Raw genomic sequence first — 19,626 nt, 5'->3', positions numbered from 1 at the left:
ACTGATACACAATTGGCCCCCGCGTCTCCTATATGCATTTCCACCAACCCCCTTGATTCCCAAATTTCTTCTGAAAGCCATGAACCTGGAAAGGACAATTATACTCATAGCCCCATTCTGGCCTCGACAGATATGGTTCCCCTTTCTTCGAGCCCATCAAACAGAGGAACCGTGGATCCTGGACACAGTACCAGATCTACTGACACATTCGTCGGGAGTTCCTCACCCATCTCTTCTATCCCTCAAACTAGCAGCTTGGCTGCTCCACTTCCCCGCCTAGCCAGGTCTGATATACTTTCTCCGGCAGTTCAACGCATTTTGGTTGCCTCTCATAAGGCATCCACTACAAAACTCTACATGAGTAAATGGAAACGCTTTGTGTACTGGGCATCTAGCCAACATTTGGACCCCCTGGTTGCTCCTTTACATAAAGTTCTAGAATTTCTATCCATCCTTTTCCACGAAGGAGCTTCTACTTCCACACTAAGAGTACAGTTGGCAGCCATATCCAACTTCCATGTTGGTGAGGATGGTTCTTCTATTATGTCCCACAGGCTTTGTAAGGCTTTTATGACAGGTTCCTTCCATCTTCGACCACCCGTCAGAGACCCTTTATTCCCATGGAATTTAAATTTGTTATTGTCGCAACTAATGTTGCCACCCTTCGAACCAGCCTCTTCTTGCCTCCTGAAGTTTTTGTCGTGGAAGACTCTTTTTCTTGTAGCGGTTACTTCAGCTCGGAGAGTGTCAGAGCTGCAAGCACTATCAGTTAAACCACCTTACTTAATTTTCCACCCAGATAGAGTTTCCTTACGAACAAACCCGTCTTTCCTTCCTAAGGTATGTTCTGTCATAAATATTAATCAGTCCATTGAACTCCCTACTTTCTTCAAAAACCATACCAGCAAGTTGAAATATATGCTGCACAAGTTAGATGTCCACAGACAGCTAAGATTTTATTTGGACAGGACTAAGGATTACAGAAAAACAGATCAACTTTTTGTTGCATTTGCAGACAATAAAAAGGGCATGGCAGTTACAAAACGTACGCTTTCTAAATGGCTTACTGATTGTATAGCTTTTGTGTATTCTAAGTCGAATCAGGCTTTGCCCACCAAACCTAAGGGCCATTCTACTAGATCCGTTTCCACTTCCTTGGCTCATGCAGCTCGCCTGCCTTTGGACACGATTTGTGCAGCAGCCACGTGGTCTAAACCACATACTTTCATCGCTCATTATAGAGTTGACAAAGCCTCCAAAGACAGGACATCTTTTGGTTCCACTGTGCTCAGGAACGTTCTTCCATGAGTCACTCAGGGTGACGGAGCTAGGGACGCTACCCGTGTGTAAGAACAAACGGCGAGATTGAACACTCTCACATAAAGAAGTTATGTTCTTACCATAACGTTCCATGTGGAGTGTTCATCTCACCTTTGTTCTTACATTCCCCCCCCTTCCCTCCCTCACGTGTTTGGAAGAGCAAGTAGGACTAGAGTCTGGTCCACATGTCTTTACCTCTTCCAGGTATATTGCCTCTTACTTCATGGGGTATATTTCGTTACCCTTTAGTTAATTTATCAGTGAGATAGTGTCTCTGAATTTTTGTGGCGGTATGTAACCTTAGCACCTCAGGTTTATGGTTGGTCTGGTTTGCTTGCAAACTAGATCTGAGTAATGGCAGGGAGGATTGTGGGATATAGCCTGGTCTCGAGCTTCTCTAAGATGCAGAGCTTTGCTATGCGGCTGACTCAGAGCCGAGGATCGGCTCCGAACCCGTGTGTAAGAACAAAGGCGAGATGAACACTCCACATGGAACGTTATGGTAAGAACATAACTTCTTTTTATTGTTGAACACGTAATAATCACAGGTCTCAAAACTATCTTTAATCCCCATCATAACTCCTCCTCCTGATTGTTTATTAGAATGTCTGTTACAGTAAAAACATTTATACCTTGACAGAAATGGTTTCCAGTCATTGTTTTTTAACCACGTTTCACAAACAAAAACAACATTAATCTTTTGAGAACATAGCAAATTTTCCAGTTGTTGTTGTCTTTTGGCTTTTCCTGGTTAGGGGTTGCCACAGTGGAACTCCGGTCCGCTAATGTTTGGCAGTAGATTTTTCACAAACGCCGAGGTGCCAGCTTGACGTTCAACCTTCAGCGAAAGCACGCCCATTTACACATGTCTTTTGAATGCCCACCCAACTGCGGGGAGGACATGCAGACTCTACACAGAAGGCACTCCCCGCACTCTAGCCGAGAATCAAATGGGAGAACCTCTTGCTGTGAGGAAACAATGCTACCGCTGCATCACTGCGGTAAAAAACTTTATTAATACTTCTAGCATTAACAACCATCAAAGTTGCATCAAATGTTGCTATCTGTTAACTGTTAAATTTTCAAGCTGGAAAATCCTGCCTTGTGTTTGTGAAATATGTAAAAAGAAACTAGAAACTGCCAAAGGTGCACCAGACAGAACAAAATTAGCATAGACAAAACTTCCTAGTGAACCACCACAGCTAAAAACTTTATTTTAAAAACAGATACAAAACATAAAAGACTTCCAATGAAAGAGAGATCTAAATGATTAGCGCTTTCAGCTGTTCAGCATTTTTCAGATCATATTCTCCGTAGCTCTCCAACTAAAGTTAAATAACAAATCATGTCCACATGCTGCAGGCAACGCCTACTCATTAACCAATCTAAAACCATAGCAACTAATCATAAATCATAAATTTTTAGGGATGACAAGCCTCCTTTACTCAGCCTATAGTAGGACGTCTGTTCTTTAGTATTGGTTTGAGTGGAACCATTGTATTTAGGCCTGGGGGCGATCAGCCCTTAAGTTCACTATCCAACTCACTTCCCACATTTCAATGTGGTTCTTTACGTCTCTGCCCCTTGGGTCTGTTGCAATACATTCTAAAGCTTTAAACATAAAGCTATGATCAGGATAAGATACAACGTGGTCAGCCATTACATTCTTTAAATCCTTGTGCTTAATATCCCTCAAATGTCTCATAACTCTGTCCTTCAAACACTGGTCTGTTTTTCCAGTATAGAACACTGGGCATTTTGACAAGTTGCCAGGTAGACCAAATGCGGGGTATTGCAAGTTGCTCTAGCTTTCAACAGATTATTGATTCCAGATACAGGATGCACAAGAAGATTGCTGTTGTCTATATAGGGACAGGCTTTGCACTTCCCACATTTAACCATTCCTTTCTTCTGGTATATATTTTTCCATTCAAAGCCATCCTTACCACACAGCAGTCTTTTAATATTCTTTCTATTCTTAAAAATGAACCTTGATTAGGTTCATAGGTTCATACTAGGCTATCTGCTCTAGGGCATTTATAAGCCTAGCCCAAAGTTTTGTGGCTTTCACCACCCCTTAAGTTTGAAGGATACTATGCCCATTAGTTTGCCGTGCCTCTGTCCAGCAGTGACACTGAGGTGATCCCTGGGGTAAACCTGCGATCTCCCATCCATTGGTCAAGATTTCTCTTGAACAAAGCCAGCGAGGTGCTCTGCCTCACATGTACCGGGATTTTGTTCCACAGCATAGGGAGTCTCTGGGTGATGAATCTGTCCCTCCAGCACGTCCTATTTATAACCGTGTTAAGGTTTAAGTCTCTTGCTCTTGTAGTTCTGATGGATTTGGATTTTTTGAGGTGGTGCATGTTCATTAATTCCGGGTTGGACATGGCCTTGTATGTCAGGCACAGGTCACCTCTGAGCAGACGGTATGCGACTAAATAGAGCTGGAGTTCCTTCAGTCGGGCAGCATAAGACATTTTTGAGACCCTTTATCCTTTTGGTGAGGAACTTTTGGGGCCTTTCCAATTGCTGCAGGTGTTGGGTAAGATACATTCCGAATGGGGCATTGTACTCTATCATTGGTCTGATGAGTGATGAGTACAGGGGAACAATGACCTCCCTTGATCTAGATGTGAATCCCTTCATGATCAGGTGGGCAATGTAGAAGGTCTTCCTAACTACTTTGGCAACGTGAGTGTCAAACGAAAGGTTACTGTCAACCTGGGTCCCCAGATCCCTGAGAATCTCTTCTGTGCTTAGTAGATTGCCACTTATATGGTAGCTAGGGGTAACCTTGTTTTTCCCGAAGGGTATGACTATGCATTTTTTGGCATTTAACTTTAGGCCATGGCTCTGGCACCAGTTATCCATTTCTATGAGAACCTTCTGAAGGATATCTGTGTCTGATGTGTTTTCACCTATGGCGCCCAGCTTGCAGTCATCTGCAAACTTTGTCAGCCATAATCCTCCTGTGTTTGCCTGTACTTCTGAAAAGTAGATGCTGAACAAGAGGGGGCCCAGAACTGAGCCCTGTGGGACACCACTTGTGACCGGCTTGGAGTCTGACATGGCGCCAGCAACTCTGACCCTGTGGGTTCTGTCACTTAGCCAGTTTGCAACCCATCTTGTGACGTATGGGTTTACATTTAAGCTGGTGAGTTTTTCAATGATACCCGAGTGGGGTATTGTGTCAAAAGCTTTTGCAAGGTCAAGGTAGGCTGTGTGGACTGCCTTGCCCTCATCAATGGCCTTGGTGACTGTTTCGAAAAAGTCAACCAAGTTTAAAAGGCATGATCTGCCCTTGACAAAGCCAAACTGGGTTGGATCCAATGTCTGTAAGTCCCCTATGTCTTTATTTATGAGTTCCATTATGATCCTCTCCATAGCTTTGTAGACCAGGCTTGTTAAGCTGATGGGGCGGTAATTTCCAGGGTCAGTGGAGGCACTGCCTTTGTGAAGTGGGACCACAATTGCCGTATGCCACTCCTTGGGTATGTATCCTGAGGTGAGGCTAAGATTAAACAGCTGCCCTAACTGCGGGTTTAATTCCTCATTGAGTTCGTGGAGCACACAACCGGGGACACCATCTGGTCCCATAGATGCTGTGTTTTTAGCCTTGGAGAGAGCAGTTTTCACCTGAGCATTTGAGATGTTTGGGGGGCTGCGATCCGCTGGTATAGATATCTCTCCTTTTAGGGGGGGGATTTGCACTGAACCTGTCAGCCAGTATGTTGGCAATGTCTGTTGGTTCAGTGATTTTTACATCATTTTGAACTAATTCTGAGCATATCTGGGAGTTTCCTCCCAGGTTTCTAACATAGCTAAAAAAGGCCTTATGATTGTCTGTTGAGTCCTTAGCGACTTTTCTCTCAAAATTTGCCTTGGATGATTTTATGAGTGATCGTAGTTTTTTACTTATAATGATCAAGGGTGTCTTCCCTTTTAAGGATTTTGCTCTATCTTGTAGTAGCTTTCTCCTTTTATTGTAGAGCTTGTTTATGGCTGGGGTCCACCAGACTGGGCGCTTGCCTTTGGTGTAAAGAGTCTTTGTTTTGTTTGGGATTGCCTGATCCATGCAGTCCTGGAGGTGCTGGTAGAAGGCATTTGTAAGTGATTCAGCAGCTTGAGTAATGGTTTCCGCTGGCTCGGGGGCCTTGAAAGAAACCACACCAGTCTTAAGAAGTGTGAAGTCGGCTTTTGAGAAGTTCTTCACTGTGGTCTTTTTTATCTGGGGTGGGGGCGGGATGTGGACTTCCAGTGAGATTAGTTTATGATCTGATCTCACCAATGAGGGGTATACTTCTGGTGTTGAACATTGTGTCCCCATGTTCGTGATGATGAGATCTAGTATGTTTTCTCCTCTTGTGGGGATGGTGACTAGTTGTTCCATGGCATTAGAGTTTATGAACTCTAGGAACCTTTGGGCTAGAGTGTTGGGGCTTGAGTAATGATCCCAGTCTATATTCGGATAGTTGAAATCACCTAATATGATGGTGTTTGGAGATACATTTATCCCCTCCAGTGTTTTCAGGAAAGCTGTGTGAGGTTCCTGAGTTTGAGAGGGTGGCCTGTAACATGCTACAAATTGCAGAGCAGTCTTGCCTACGGTTAATTGCACCTGGATGGTCTCCGATGCCTCGTGCGTTGCCACCAACCGGGAGGTGTGGGTATCCTTGATGAATATGGATACCCCCCTCCTTTCTTGGTGTGGTCTGGATTTTGGGGCCGGAACGCATGATATGAGGTAAAACCTGATAGTGCCAGGGTGCTCTCAGGAGCCTTGAACCAGGTTTCAGTCACAGCACAGACATCAATGTTCTCCATACTGAGAAGGGCTTAGAGTGCGTGCATTTTGAGGTTGAGACTTCTGGCATTGAGCAGCATTACCCTTAGTTTTTTTCCTTTTTTGTGTTCTAGGGTGGTAGGTTTAGAATTTGAGCCTTGCCTAAAAAAGGCACTATGGGGGTGGCGAGAGCCTTTGCCAATATCCGGAAGCCTAGGGGTGACATGTGCAAGCCGTCCCTTGCGAAGCAGCGTAGCTTGTCCAGCATGTCATCCCAGGCAGACAGACATTGGATCCCCTTTGAATGACACCAGAGATTAAGCCAATTATTAAAGCTGATCATCTTCTCTCTGTATTGTGGCATCATTCTTGGTGAAGGTAGGATACTGCTCAAGGTCAGAGTCATACCTGCCTGGGCTACATAATCAGAGAGCTCCTCTATGTCTCTTTTCATGTAGTCCAGGGAGGTACGTCTCAGGTCATTCACACCAGCATGGACAATGACTGAGTCATACTTGTACTTGCTGTTGAGTGACCTGAGTGCTTGTGTTATGTGGTGGATTCTAGCACCCGACAGGCAGCTTACTGTGACCTTCTCCTTACTCATTCTGGTGAGTGGGATGTCAGTGTGTCTGACTATGAAGTCACCTATAACAAGTGTGTCTGGCATTGTGTTTGGCCTTAAGGGCTGTGACTGTTTGACACACTGACTTTGTGGTCTATGTGTTGCATGTGTTGTGTCCTGAGGTGGCAGTTGTTTGGGTGTCTGCTTTGGTGGCCTCTGCTGTTTTGGTAGATTTTTGGTCAGAGCCTCCGAGTATGTCTTTATGTGTTTATGTGTATGATTTGAAGTTGTGATAGTACTATGTGAGACTGGGTTTGTGGTGTGTGTGGTTACCTTCTCCTCCTGTCTGGTCTTGCCAGTCCTATGTTGAGAGAGCTCAGCCTCCAGTTTGGCTATATAGTTGCATCTCTCGCATGTATTTGTGTTTTGTGGGAGAAGGAGAGGGTTGTCTGTGTACATGAGGCAATTGTAACATTGCCTCAATATTCCCAGATTCACCAGCTGGGCAGGAGAGGACGCTAGCAACTGACCCCTCGACATGCTAGAAGGAAAAGACAAAAACTTTATGTAATTGAGTTTGAAAAGACTTTGAGGGATGTGAGTGATTGAAAAAGGGGTTTTAGGCTGGTGGGGTACTATTTATAATAAAAAGTGCTATATCAGAGTAAAAAGTACTTTAGGAGCAAGTGCTAAGCTTTCCAGATAGAGAATAGTCTACTTAGGAATCAAGTAGAGCTGAACTTTTCAGATAGAGAATAGGCTGGTTAGATTAGAAGTAGAGTTCAAGAAGAGCTGTTCTAAGGGAAAAAATGAAGAGTGGACTTTAGGTAGCCTGAATAGTTTAACCTTAATTAACTGCCGCTGCTCTTGTGTGCTCCTGTGGCAACTCCGCTCTAAATCGCGCTAAAGCACCCTAAAGCGTGCTTTATAGCAGGGGGCTGGAAAAGGCAGGAAATGACCCAAAATGGCCAATGAATTACAAGTTACTGTCTTAAACCACTCCTCTGAGGACAAACAGGCAGCTCAGTACTCCCCACTCCCACTGGTGAGTAAAGAAACTTCCCCCTGACCAAACAAAGAAAATGGAGGAACCAAGACAAAGCCCAGGGATCAGCAAAATCTGATCACTGGAACAAACTAGCCAGGAAAGTTAGGAGAACAAGAATATTTTTTTGGGTTTTTTTCAAATTTTTTTCACAGACAGAACAGAAAATACAATAAATGCTTTGCTTTTCGATTAAATGCTATCAAAAGCTAGTACACTTGAGTGTATTAGCCTGTGTACAATATTTTTCACTTTTGCATCTTCTGTCAATACAGGCCAAAACCTTCTGACCACATCACAGATCTTTTGGCTATCTGTACTATATGTGTAAAAAACTTTATTATTAATACTTCTAGCATTAACAACCATCAGAGATGCATCAAATGCTGTTATCTGTGATGTATTTGTTCGCAGTGACCTGACTATCATTTCTAAATGTGATCTGTGAAAAATACTTCGTAACACCTGTACAAGCTATGCCATGCATGGATGCTGTAAGTTCTCTACTAACAGAGAGTCCTTGCGGATGAGATCTTTTGTACTTACATGAGTAAAAACAGATCTGTACTTTTTACATTAAGGTATTCTAAGGCTTGTCTCACACCCTCTGTTTTTGCTCCCGGCAAGCATAACACTATTCGATGTTCATTATCCTCTCTGCAAATGTAAAAGTATTAGTTCTTCTAATAATTGAATCTCCATTTACAAGAATATGTTTTCTGACCAGATCTGAAGAATCTTCAACTTCTAATTCAGTAGTATCTGCTCTATCCTTTGTTACAAAGGAGTGCTCTTCTTCACCATTAATCTTATTAATCCCAATGTTTTGACTGTGTATAACATGTGCAAGCATGCAATTCTTATCCAGCTGGCTTTGTACATCAGAGCTTGAGCCATGTTGTCCAGCATCTGTCTTTCTCATCTTTTTTCTTATACGGTTGTGCTTCAGTTCTTCCACATTCAGTTTTGATTTCTTCCTTTTCACTTCATCCTTGCCTTTTTTTTCCTACCTTGTATTTTAGAAAACAATGCTGTGGTTTTCTGTAGTTTGAAGGTTTTCTGATAGAAAAATATTCCCATCCCTAGTAATCAATGCGTTACCTAGCAAAGCAATGTCCTTTTTAGTATGTATTCTCTTTACTTTGCATTTATCAATTTCTTTTTCTTCCTTGTTGTTTGTTGCAAACTTCATTCTTTCTTTTTTTATTTCCTTCTAAATGCTCTTAATACTCAGATTTCTGAATACTTTGATGCCAGAATTCCAAAGTTGTCAGGGGCATCGTCTTATTTCATGGGGATTGAGTGATCTTTACAGACAATAGCCACATCCTTTCCGAAATGTGCTCTATTTGCTGTTTGCCTAACTGTATTTATCTCATCAGTCCAGATATTAATATATGTAACAACGGTTCTCCAAGCAGTGTTAAGTATACAAGTGCAATTGTCATTAGTAAGTCTAGATTTACTACTAATAATGGTAAGCAAGTCATCCATTGTTTGACATGAGGAGCACAGATCACCAGTGTTACTAGGCGTTACCTTTAAATATACATAGCTTTTATTACAACGTACAAGATATTTGTGCTTTAGCAGATCATTAATGGCATACTCATTTAAGGAATCCTTATTCAGTTGCAAATGAATAAAAACGAAAAAAATAATAAAAATCAGTTACCACAGAATTCAAAGATAATGTAAATCAACTTGTATGAGAAAAGCACACAATTCTTTGTCTTTTTGGCTTTTCCTGGTTAGGGGTCGCCACAGCGGAACTCCAGTCTGCTAATGATTGGCAGTCGATTACTGTGTCTGTTATTCTAAAAGTGTATTAGTTCTGGTTTAAGCCCTTGGGCTTCAGGCCAGTTATTTTACATTAAGAAGTTTTGTGGTCTACATTCTTGTGGGAGGACAGGGTAGCATCTGCCCTTCTGAGCTTGGAATTGTGGGTTGAGGGCTTGCCACTTGACTGTGTAAAATACAGCTCTAGGTGATTCAGTCATGTTGACTAATGTCGCCAAAAATGGGCATGGGTAGTTACTGATGATAAGTGGCATGAGGACTTGGCCTACTCTGACCTGTGCCAGGGACCCATGCTAATGGTGGGAGAGGTATATGTGCCTCTATTGGCCAGTGTGTGCCTGCCATAAAGCCCAGCAGCCCTGGGTCAATAAGCTACTGGCTGACCGGTTTCTAGTTGTCCAGCCTGAGTTACCTGGGATAGCTCTGTTGAGTGAAAGCTGGATGCGAAACCAACCAACCTGCCAAACATGAAATGAGAATTGCTATGCTTAATGTAAGTTCACTGATAGTATGCAGCTTGGAAGTCGATGACATGATGATACAGAGGAGGCTGGACATCCTATATATCCAGGAGATGAGATGGAAGGGCAGGGCAGCAAAGCCACTTGGCTTGGGATCCAGAGTCTACTACTCAGGTGGAGGGCAGGCTAGAAATAGTGTAGGAACTAAGGTGAGAGAGAGGCTTCAGAAGGCGGTAAAGGATATCATCAGAATTAATCACAGACTCATGGCAGTCAGACTTCAGTGTAATGATAGTGCAGTATTCATAATTTCAGCCTATGCCCCACAGCAGGGTTGTGATAGTGAGGAAAAGAGTGCATTCAGACAGCAGTTGCAGGACCTACTCGATAAAGCAGGACAACGTGAATTGTTGTTGAGAATGGGTGACTTGAATGCACATATCGGGACAGACAGAACAGGATATGAGGACTGCCTGGATCCACATGGGTGGGGCAACAGGAATAAAGAAGGAGAAGCCATTCTAGACTTCTGTCTGGCAAATGGCTTGATAGTAGCCAACACATGGTTCAGAAAGAGAGAGAGTCACAAGATCACATACAAGAGTAGTCAACATACAACTCAGGTAGACATCCTGCTCATAAGGAAAAGACACTGGGGCAGAATCTGTGATTGCAAAGTCATCCCCAGTGAAACAGTCAGCCCACAGCATAAACCACTAGTTGCCACAATCAGCTGTAAGCAGTCATCAGAGAAGGATCTAAGGTCAACAGAGACCAGGCTGAAGACCTGGAAGTTGACTGGAGAGAAAGTACAACAGTTCAAGGAATTACTCACGGATCTAGCACCCCAAGAAGAGGAGGCAGTAGGTGGAGTTGAAGAAGAAGAATGGCAGCACCTAAAAACAGCATGTGTTAGGAATACAGAAAAGATATGTGGCCGAGCCAGGTATGGAAATAAGGTACATAAGGAAAGCTGGTGGTGGAATGCAGAAGTCCAGGAAGTCATCAAAAGAAAAGAGGAGTGCAAGAAGAAGTGGGAGACAGAAAAGATGGATCAGGCTAGGAAGGAGTACTGGTTGGCTAACAAAGAAGCTAAGAAAGAAGTTGCAATAGCAAAGAATGGGGCATTGAAGGCACTGTACCAACTTCTGAAAAGTGACTCAGTAAGGGGCACAAAGAAACTGTATCAGGTTGCAAGGCAAAGACAGAAAGATAAAGAAGATAGTCAGACACCTTTCATAAGGGATGCCAGCAACAACCTGCTCACCAGCCCAGAGGACATCAAAGGCAGATGGAAGGAGTATTTCCAACAGCTTCTTAATGAAAACCCCAGAGAAGCTGTACTGCCTCAGAAACAGCCTACAATGAGAGAAGAAGAGGAGCCCACCCTAAAAGAAGTAAGGACAGCACTAAGGAAGATAAAGTCAGGAAAAGCAGCAGGCTAAGATGAGGTCACAGCAGATATGATAAAGATGCTGGGTGAGATAAGGAGAAATAGCCCTGAGGGTTCTAATACCAGTGTGGAGAGAGAGGTGTATCCCAGATGACTGGAGAATAAGCATATTTCTTCCAGTGTATAAGAACAAAGAGGATGTCCACAACTGTGGGCAGTACAGAGGCATCAAACTCCTATCACATTGCATGAAAGTTCTAAAGAGGATGATTGATAAACGGATACATAGAGTATTAGAATGTAAGATGGGAGATGAGAAATTTGGATTCAGATCAGGATGCAGCACAATTGACCTGATGTTTGCATTGAGAGAGGTACTTGAGAAGAAGCTAGAGATGAGGAGAGAGTCCAACTGGGCATTCCTAGACTTGGAGGAAATATATGATAAGAAGAAAGCTGATCTGAGCAGTACTGTGATGGTTTGAAGTCCCAGAAAAATTGGTAGAATTCGTGCAGGCTATGTACAAGGACCCAATGACTTGAGTACGAACAGTGTTGGCCTCATAGAGGGGTTCCCAGTGGGTGTACATCAGGGTTCAGCTCTGAGCCCACTGCTGTTCATACTGGTGATGGACTATATTACCAAACAGAAACAGTCACAGATGGAACGCCGAGGCTTGCAGGCAGTAAATGACTGCCGTATCACAAAAAACAGTTCAAAGCAGTTCAATCACGGCAGCGTGAGCTTCAAAGAAGCTTCAAATATACCACGAACACAACTCAGATATAATACCAATGAAGGCAAGACAGGTAGCCATAAATGTGCAGATAAGCTTCAAATCCAAGGACACATAAGCCACGAGCTCTACGATTTGAACGTTCTTTATTCAGTGAGCGCTTTCACCCCAGGCGGGTTTCTTCAGACTGTATAACGTTCAAATCGTAGAGCTCGTGGCTTATGTGTCCTTGGATTTGAAGCTTATCTGCACATTTATGGTTACCTGTCTTGCCTTCATTGGTATTATATCTGAGTTGTGTTCGTGGTATATTTGAAGCTTCTTTGAAGCTCACGCTGCCGTGATTGAACTGCTTTGAACTGTTTTTTGTGATACGGCAGTCATTTACTGCCTGCAAGCCTCGGCGTTCCATCTGTGACTGTTTGTGTTGATTACTTTACTTTTACGGAACGCTGTCCTTACGTTGGAGCTTCTGCTGTTGGTTTTATATTACCAAACAGGTTGGAGGGGATGGATCAACAAAGCTGCTGTATGCAGATGATGTGGCAGTATAGGCAGACTCTGAGCTAGAACTTTAGCAAAGGATGGGAGACTGGAATGCAAATCTGAAGGCACATGGAATGAAACCAAGCACAGATAAGATGGTGGTAATGGCAGCAATTTGGGGAAATCAGACGAAGCTGAGAATAGAGATAGAAGGGAACATAGTGGAACAGGTAAACAGCTTCAAGTATCTGGGAGGAATAGTTGAGGAGTAGGGTAGTCTGAATGAAGAGGTCAAAGCTAGAATCAGAGGGGTTGCAACCAACTGGCATAGAGTATCAGGCGTAGTCTATGACAGAAGAATGCCAAAGAAGCTCAAAAGTAAGGTGCACAAGACAGTGGTGTGACCAGTACTACTGTATGGTACAGAAACCTGGGCAGTAAAGGCAGAACAGTTGAAAAAGCTAGAGGTGATGGAAATTAAGTGCCTGAGAAAGGTGATAGGATGCACACTGTGGGACAGACGAAGAAATGACATATTAGCAGAAGCTGAAGTAGCTCCAATTGCAGAAAAGATCAAAGAGAACAGATTACGGTGGTTGGGCACATGTGTAGAAAAGCAGAAGACAATCTGGTGAGGAATATTTGGCACAGACAGGAAGAAGGTAAGAGGAAGTGCGGATGTCCAGCAAAGAGGTGGATGGATTGTGTAAAAGAAGATCTGCGACAGTCAGGCATGACTGTTGAAGAAGGCAGGAGTCTGGCACTGAATCAAGAGAGTTGGTGACAGTTAACACAATACACCGACCCCATGTAGAAAAACTGGGAAAAGGGGGTTGATGATGATGATGGCTTATTGTGCCTGCTTATTTGAACTGTTTTTTACTGAAATTGGTGCACTTTGTTTGCTGTAACATAGACTAAATGTACAAATGCTGAATCTAACTCTGTATAACTTGAGCACTAAACCAGGCCATCTTTCATTGAGAGGGTTCCCCTGCATCCCATGGCAGGAGTGTGCAGTTAGAATTCGTCTGATTGAAGGTTGCTGGAACAGGGCTCCATGTTGAACTTTTTTACTGGTTAACTGGTTAATTTGTTTAAATCAGTTTGCTCTTATTTGCTACATAAGCAAATCCAAGCCATCTGCTGATCTCTGCAAAACTTAGTAGAATTTTTCACTGCGTGCTGGAATTTTGAATGCATTTTTTTACCATATCAGTGATTCTTTGAACTGTTTTTTTAGATTGTTGCACATTGTTTGCTGTAGCATAGACTAGATTCAGACCTGCTGAATCTAGTTCTGTTTGTATAACTCGAGCACTAAACCAGCACCAGTGGCAGGAGTATGCAGTTAGAACTCATCTGATTGAAGGCTGCTAAACAGGGTTCAATTTTGAGCTTTTTTATTGGTTAATTTGTTTAAATCCGTTTGCCCTCATTTGCTCCATAGGCAAATCCAAGCCATCTGCTGATCTCTGCAAAACTTAAGTAGAATTTTTCACTGTGTAGTGCACTTTTGAACTGCATTGTTACCATATCACTGCTTATTTCAACAGTTTTTTTTTCTGTTCTGAAATTGTTGCACTTTGTTTGCTGTAGCATAGACTAGGTTCAGACCAGCTGAAGCTGGTTCTGTTTGTATAACTTGAGCACTAAACCAGGCCATGTGGTATTGGAGAGGATTCCCCTGCATCCTGGTGACAGGAGTGTGCAGTCAAAACTCATCTGATTGAAGGTTGCTGGAACAGGGCTCAGTTTTGAGTTTTTATTGGTTAATTTGTTTAGAGCAATTTATGCTTGTTTGCTACACAGCACCGTATTTGTGTATTGTGCACTGCTGCGCAGCACTGGGCACATTGGTGGTTATAGACACAAACACTTTTGCCTGCAAATTTTCCCTTAGTACTCTGCTGGTGCTCCATTGGTGAGTTCTTGTGAATGCCCCTCAGTGACAGGTGATACATTCAGCAAAGTTCCTGAGCTACCATCACAGATCATACCCACAAGCCCTTCATATTGTTTGTACACTTCTCCTGTCTTCTACTGTACCTTTTCCTTCCTTTCCTCTCCCTGTTTTCTAACCATATCAACTTACCTAGCATTATGGACAGACAATTTCTCTCAGTTTTTCCAGACATCCTGGTTGACATGGGCATCCTGAGGCAATGTTGCAATTGCCTCTTGTAGACTGACAACCCACTTCTTCTTGTCCACACAAATTCATTATGTGAGAGATGTATCAGTATCAAGAACCTAGAATATAGGTTCTCTTGCTCACCAGTCAGTCCATCGGATACTAGGTTGTCAGCATGCACACCTCACCTCCTGCATGTATCAAACCACAGGAAGTAAAGCTACATATATGGAAATCCTTACAAGAAGCTTATCTAAACATCACAGACCTTCCAAACATAAACACAAGCACGTTTCACATACTATATCCTCTGCAGAACATAGTACACATAATATATCATACACCAGTGTCTCATCGGTCAAGCCCCTAAGGCATAACTCAAAAACAAACATCTTATTCATAGGTGACTCAGTTGTGAGACACACATGTCCCTCTCACTGGGTTGGATAAGGAAAAGGTCATGGTCAGCTGTCTGTCAGGTGGCAGGATCTGCCACATCACACATGCACTTAAGTCTCTCAACCGCAAGCACAGTTATAACTCTGTCATAGTCCATGTTGGTGCAAATTACTTGAGGTGTACCTCACTGGACTATATGAAGAGAGACATGACTGTGCTCTTGGATTATTTGTCTCAGGCAGGTATGCCCTTAGCCTTAATCAAAATGTTTACCTTTGCCTAGGATGATACCACAATACAAACAAAAAATGATTTGACTTCAACAGTTGGCTTAGTTCCTGGTGTCATTCAAAGGGGATCTAGTACTTGTCAGCCTGGGATGACATGGTCAACAGGCCTCAATGATTTGCCAGAGATAGTTTTCATCTGAAACCCAATGGATTTTGATTACTGGCTAAGGCTCTTGCTATCCCCATTGAGCCTTTTTAGACAATGTCACAAGAACAACATTTCTGATGTAATAATACCTTCTAAAAACAACCTCAAGGTTATGCTGCTAAATGCGTGGAGTCTAAACCAGAAACTGCTCTCACTTGAAGCAGTCCTCACTCTGGAAGATGCTGACATTTGTGCCGTCACTTAGACCTGGTTTAAGGTTGAGGAGAAAACCTCAGCTATACCAGGTTACATTTCCTTTCACACATTCAGACCACAAACTGAAGGCATGCGAACTAAAGGAAATGGTGTATCAATATTCATTAAAGATAAATATACCTCTAGATTGGTTAAACAGCAAGATTCCCTTGAATTACTTCAGGTGCAGTTGGCTGTAAGTAAGACCCCTCTTCATGTTATTGACAGCTGTAGGACCCCCTCCATGAATCAGGACATCCACTCAGCCTACATGGATCTACTTGAGTCAATCAAGATACAGCCATACACCCTGGTTTTGGGTTACTTTAATTAGCCATCCATAGACTGGGTAAATTATACCTTTTATAACTCACTTGCCTAAAGGTTCCTGGACTTCGTTAATTCCAGTGCCCTGGACCAGCTGGCTGACACACCCACAAGGGGCTCAAACATCCTGGACCTGGTGCTCACCAACATGGGAGACCTCTGCACCACCCCCAGTGTGTGGCCATCCCTGGTGAGATCTGACCACAAATCAGTCTTGCTAGAAGTAACTATAACACAAGACCCACCCCTAGCAACAACTAGACTAAAAACTTCTCTGAGGCCAATTACAACCTCTTACATCATGGCATAAATAACTTCAAAGCCTCTCTCCCCACTGATGGAACAGACATCTATGCTGAGTTATACACCACTGCTTTATACAGGCACCTGTACAATTGTATTGACTCTGTCGTACCTGATAAAACCAAAGCAAGATCTTCAAGGAAAAACAATCCTGTCTGGTGGGCAACGGCCATTAATAGGTTATACAATAGGAAAAGAAATTTCTGTCTAAAAGCAGCAAGAAATGGTCTCAAAACTGGAAGCACTCCCTCCTCCACTTACACAAGCAAATAAGACTCCTAGTGAAGTCCTCCAAAGCTAACTATGAATCCAGATAAGCTTCCCTAACTAAGGATAACCCCAAGGCATTCTTCAGTTATATCCATAAGCTCAAAGGTAAGGCCCAAATTTGTGCTGAACACGTAGCTAATGGTACTGCATATATATAACCTGTGGATATAGCAAACCTGTTGGCTGATAAGTTCAGTGAAAACTTCACTCTCCTATCCCTACCCACATATACCACAAAACATCTCAAACACCTGTCCCCCACCTAGTAGCTATGAGGAGCAGGTCTTAAATACCCTTTTCAAGGCCAAAAATACAGCCTCTCCAGGACCAGAGAACATTCTAGGCTGTGTTCTGTATTGTTTAAAACAGGAATTAGCATCACCATTGAGCACACTTTTCAGTCACAGCCTAAGCACTGGCTTCATCTCAGTGGAATGGAAAATGGCTACCATTATTCCTTTGCAAAAAGGAGGTAGATCCACAGACCCTGGCAATTATAGATCCATTAGCCTGATCATCTTAACTGCAAGGCCATGGAACAAATCATCATGGACCTTGCTAGCAAATATACAGGAAATCTACAAATGCTTGTCACCACCCAGTTTGGCTTTGCCAAGGAGAGAGATCATGCTTGTTAAACTTGATGGACTTCTTTGAGACAGACATCAAAGCCCTAGATGAGGACAAATCTGTGCACACAGCCTACCTAGACTTAGCCAAGGCCTTTGACATAATCCCCCATGTGGGCATCATTGATAAACTCACCCAGCTGGGTATCAACCCATATATTATCAGGTTGATTTTAAACTGGCTCACTGATAGAACTCATATGGTCAAAATAGGGGACTCCACCTCCTCCAGCAGACCCATAACCAGTAGTGTTCCACAGGGATCAGTTCTGGGAACCCTACTGTTCAGAATCTACTTCCCCAAAAGTGCAAGCTAAACCTGAAGGACTGTGGCTGACAAAGTTTGCTGATAACTGTAAACTGGAAACAATCATTGAAATGCCTAATTATGTCAACATCTGACAAGAAGACTAATGACTGGTGCCAAAGTCATGGTCTTAAACTTGATGCAAAAAAATGCATTATCATCCCCTTCAGCGAGGGTGATGTTCCTGCAAACCACCACCTCAGTAACAATAGCCTAAGCACATAGTAGTGAGAGACCTGGACACACAGATTGACGACAACTTTAACTTCGATCACCATGTCTCCACAGAGGTAAAAAGGACATTTTATATTGCTCATCTCATAATATGTAAGGGCATTGCCTCCAGAAAAAAAGAGGTTATAACCCCCCTGTACTCTTCCCTCATTAGGCTAATAAAGTACAATGCTCTCTTTGGTATGTTCCTTTCCAAACACCTGCAGCAATTGGAGAGTCCACAGAGATTCCTTATGAAGAAAATTCAGGGTCTTCAAGATCTGTCTTATGTGGACAGATGGAAATAATTGTCACTTTACTCTGTGTCATACAGACTGGTCAGAGGCGACCTGTGCCTTGCATATAGAGCAATCGCTGACACAGCTTTGATGCACAACAGCAAGCCAAATGGCACACGGTTCACTCGCTCAAAGGACCTTAACCTGGTATGTAACATCAACAGAATTTGCTGGAGAGACAGATTATCTCCCAGATGTTGCCCCACCTTTGGAACAAGCTTCCTATTCATGTTAAACAAAGCCCCCTGTCAGCCCTATTTAAGTGCAATTTGGACGATTGGATGGGTAACGAGAAATTCACTCTGGGGGTTCCACCTGTGTCCCTCTTGGAAAGGGGCAATAGGTGCTGATTTTAGTGTCTGCTTGAACCAGACACCCTTGGGAACATGGGTTGAAACTGACTAGGCTTGTAAGGGCCCTGTAGCCGTTAGCCTAGTAACCTCTTATAATCCTATGATCCCTTTCTAACAATAAATGGTGAAAAATAGTGGTAAGAAATAAAATATAAATTCATATAAAACTTCTCTTACCAGACAACTCCACAGAAAATCACAAACCAACACATGATTGTTTAGATAAGCTCTGGATTGTTCTCTTTGCAGTCCGTGTAAATTTATAGCCAACTAGGCCCCTTGGGATGGCTAGAGTTTGCCTGTCTACAACTTATCCCTTTCTAACAACTAACAGTGAAAATGAAAGGTAAAACAACAAAATATAAATCAGAGTAAATCTTAACTGCAAGCTATCCCTTCCTTCTTATAAACAGTGAAAAACGGTGGTAAAAAAATAAAATATAAATTAAAGTAAAAACTTATCTTACCAAGCACAAACCAATAAAGGATTGTTTATATAAGCTCTGGATAACTTATCATTGTAGAGACATCTTTGATAATATACAGTAATAGCATTTATAACATAGATTTCAATGTGAGGTTTTATATAAAAGCAATGGGATGAAGAAAAAAGTAACTTGCTGAACACAACACCGCCTGTTGTCAAAACTGTAGATGTTACAATTAAAGTACTTACTGATAAGTGAAGGCGCATTTCTGAAGCTACAGGGGGGAGTGGAGGAAATGGGCAAAATTCATGCACATGCTGTTTGAGTAGCTCCTTTCACTTTTAAGTAAGGTATTGGATGTAGACATGTTTTCTCCCATGGTTGAGAGCTGAGCCAAAAAGTGCAGCTGCTGTGACAGTGAATGAAGAGACCATGTCAAAATAAAAATTCTCCCATGTTTCTCATGTTGTTTTTGCAAGTTCTTAACATTGTGGCCCATACTTCTTGAAGAGTTACAGAACTAGTCACAGTTACTCTGAACTATCATAAACATTTATTATTTTCAGAATGGTGATTTGGCAAGCTTGCCAATGACAAATGCTCTTTTGTAGTAAAAGTAAACTGGATGTGTTGTCTGTTTAATCATTATTTTATGGTTTATGTTCAGAGGATGTTTTGCAAGCAGTTTTCCAGTCCTGTTCATTTTTTTTTTATTTTGTCTGAAGGTACTAATTTGTG

The 19,626-nt window shown here is 42.5% G+C and overlaps 1 protein-coding gene across 2 annotated transcripts in view; it reads left to right on the top strand.

The window, feature by feature from the left end:
* LAMC3 (laminin subunit gamma 3) overlaps positions 1-19,626 on the top strand; it is a 4,228,426-nt gene that overhangs the window by 1,880,790 nt on the left and 2,328,010 nt on the right. The gene's annotated exons all lie outside the window — the stretch shown is intronic.

Source organism: Protopterus annectens, chromosome 16.part0 (assembly GCF_019279795.1).
Source record: "Protopterus annectens isolate FY-2018-M chromosome 16.part0, PAN1.0, whole genome shotgun sequence".
Classification (NCBI taxonomy): domain Eukaryota; kingdom Metazoa; phylum Chordata; order Ceratodontiformes; family Protopteridae; genus Protopterus; species Protopterus annectens.
This window is presented reverse-complemented; position numbering and strand designations above follow the sequence as displayed.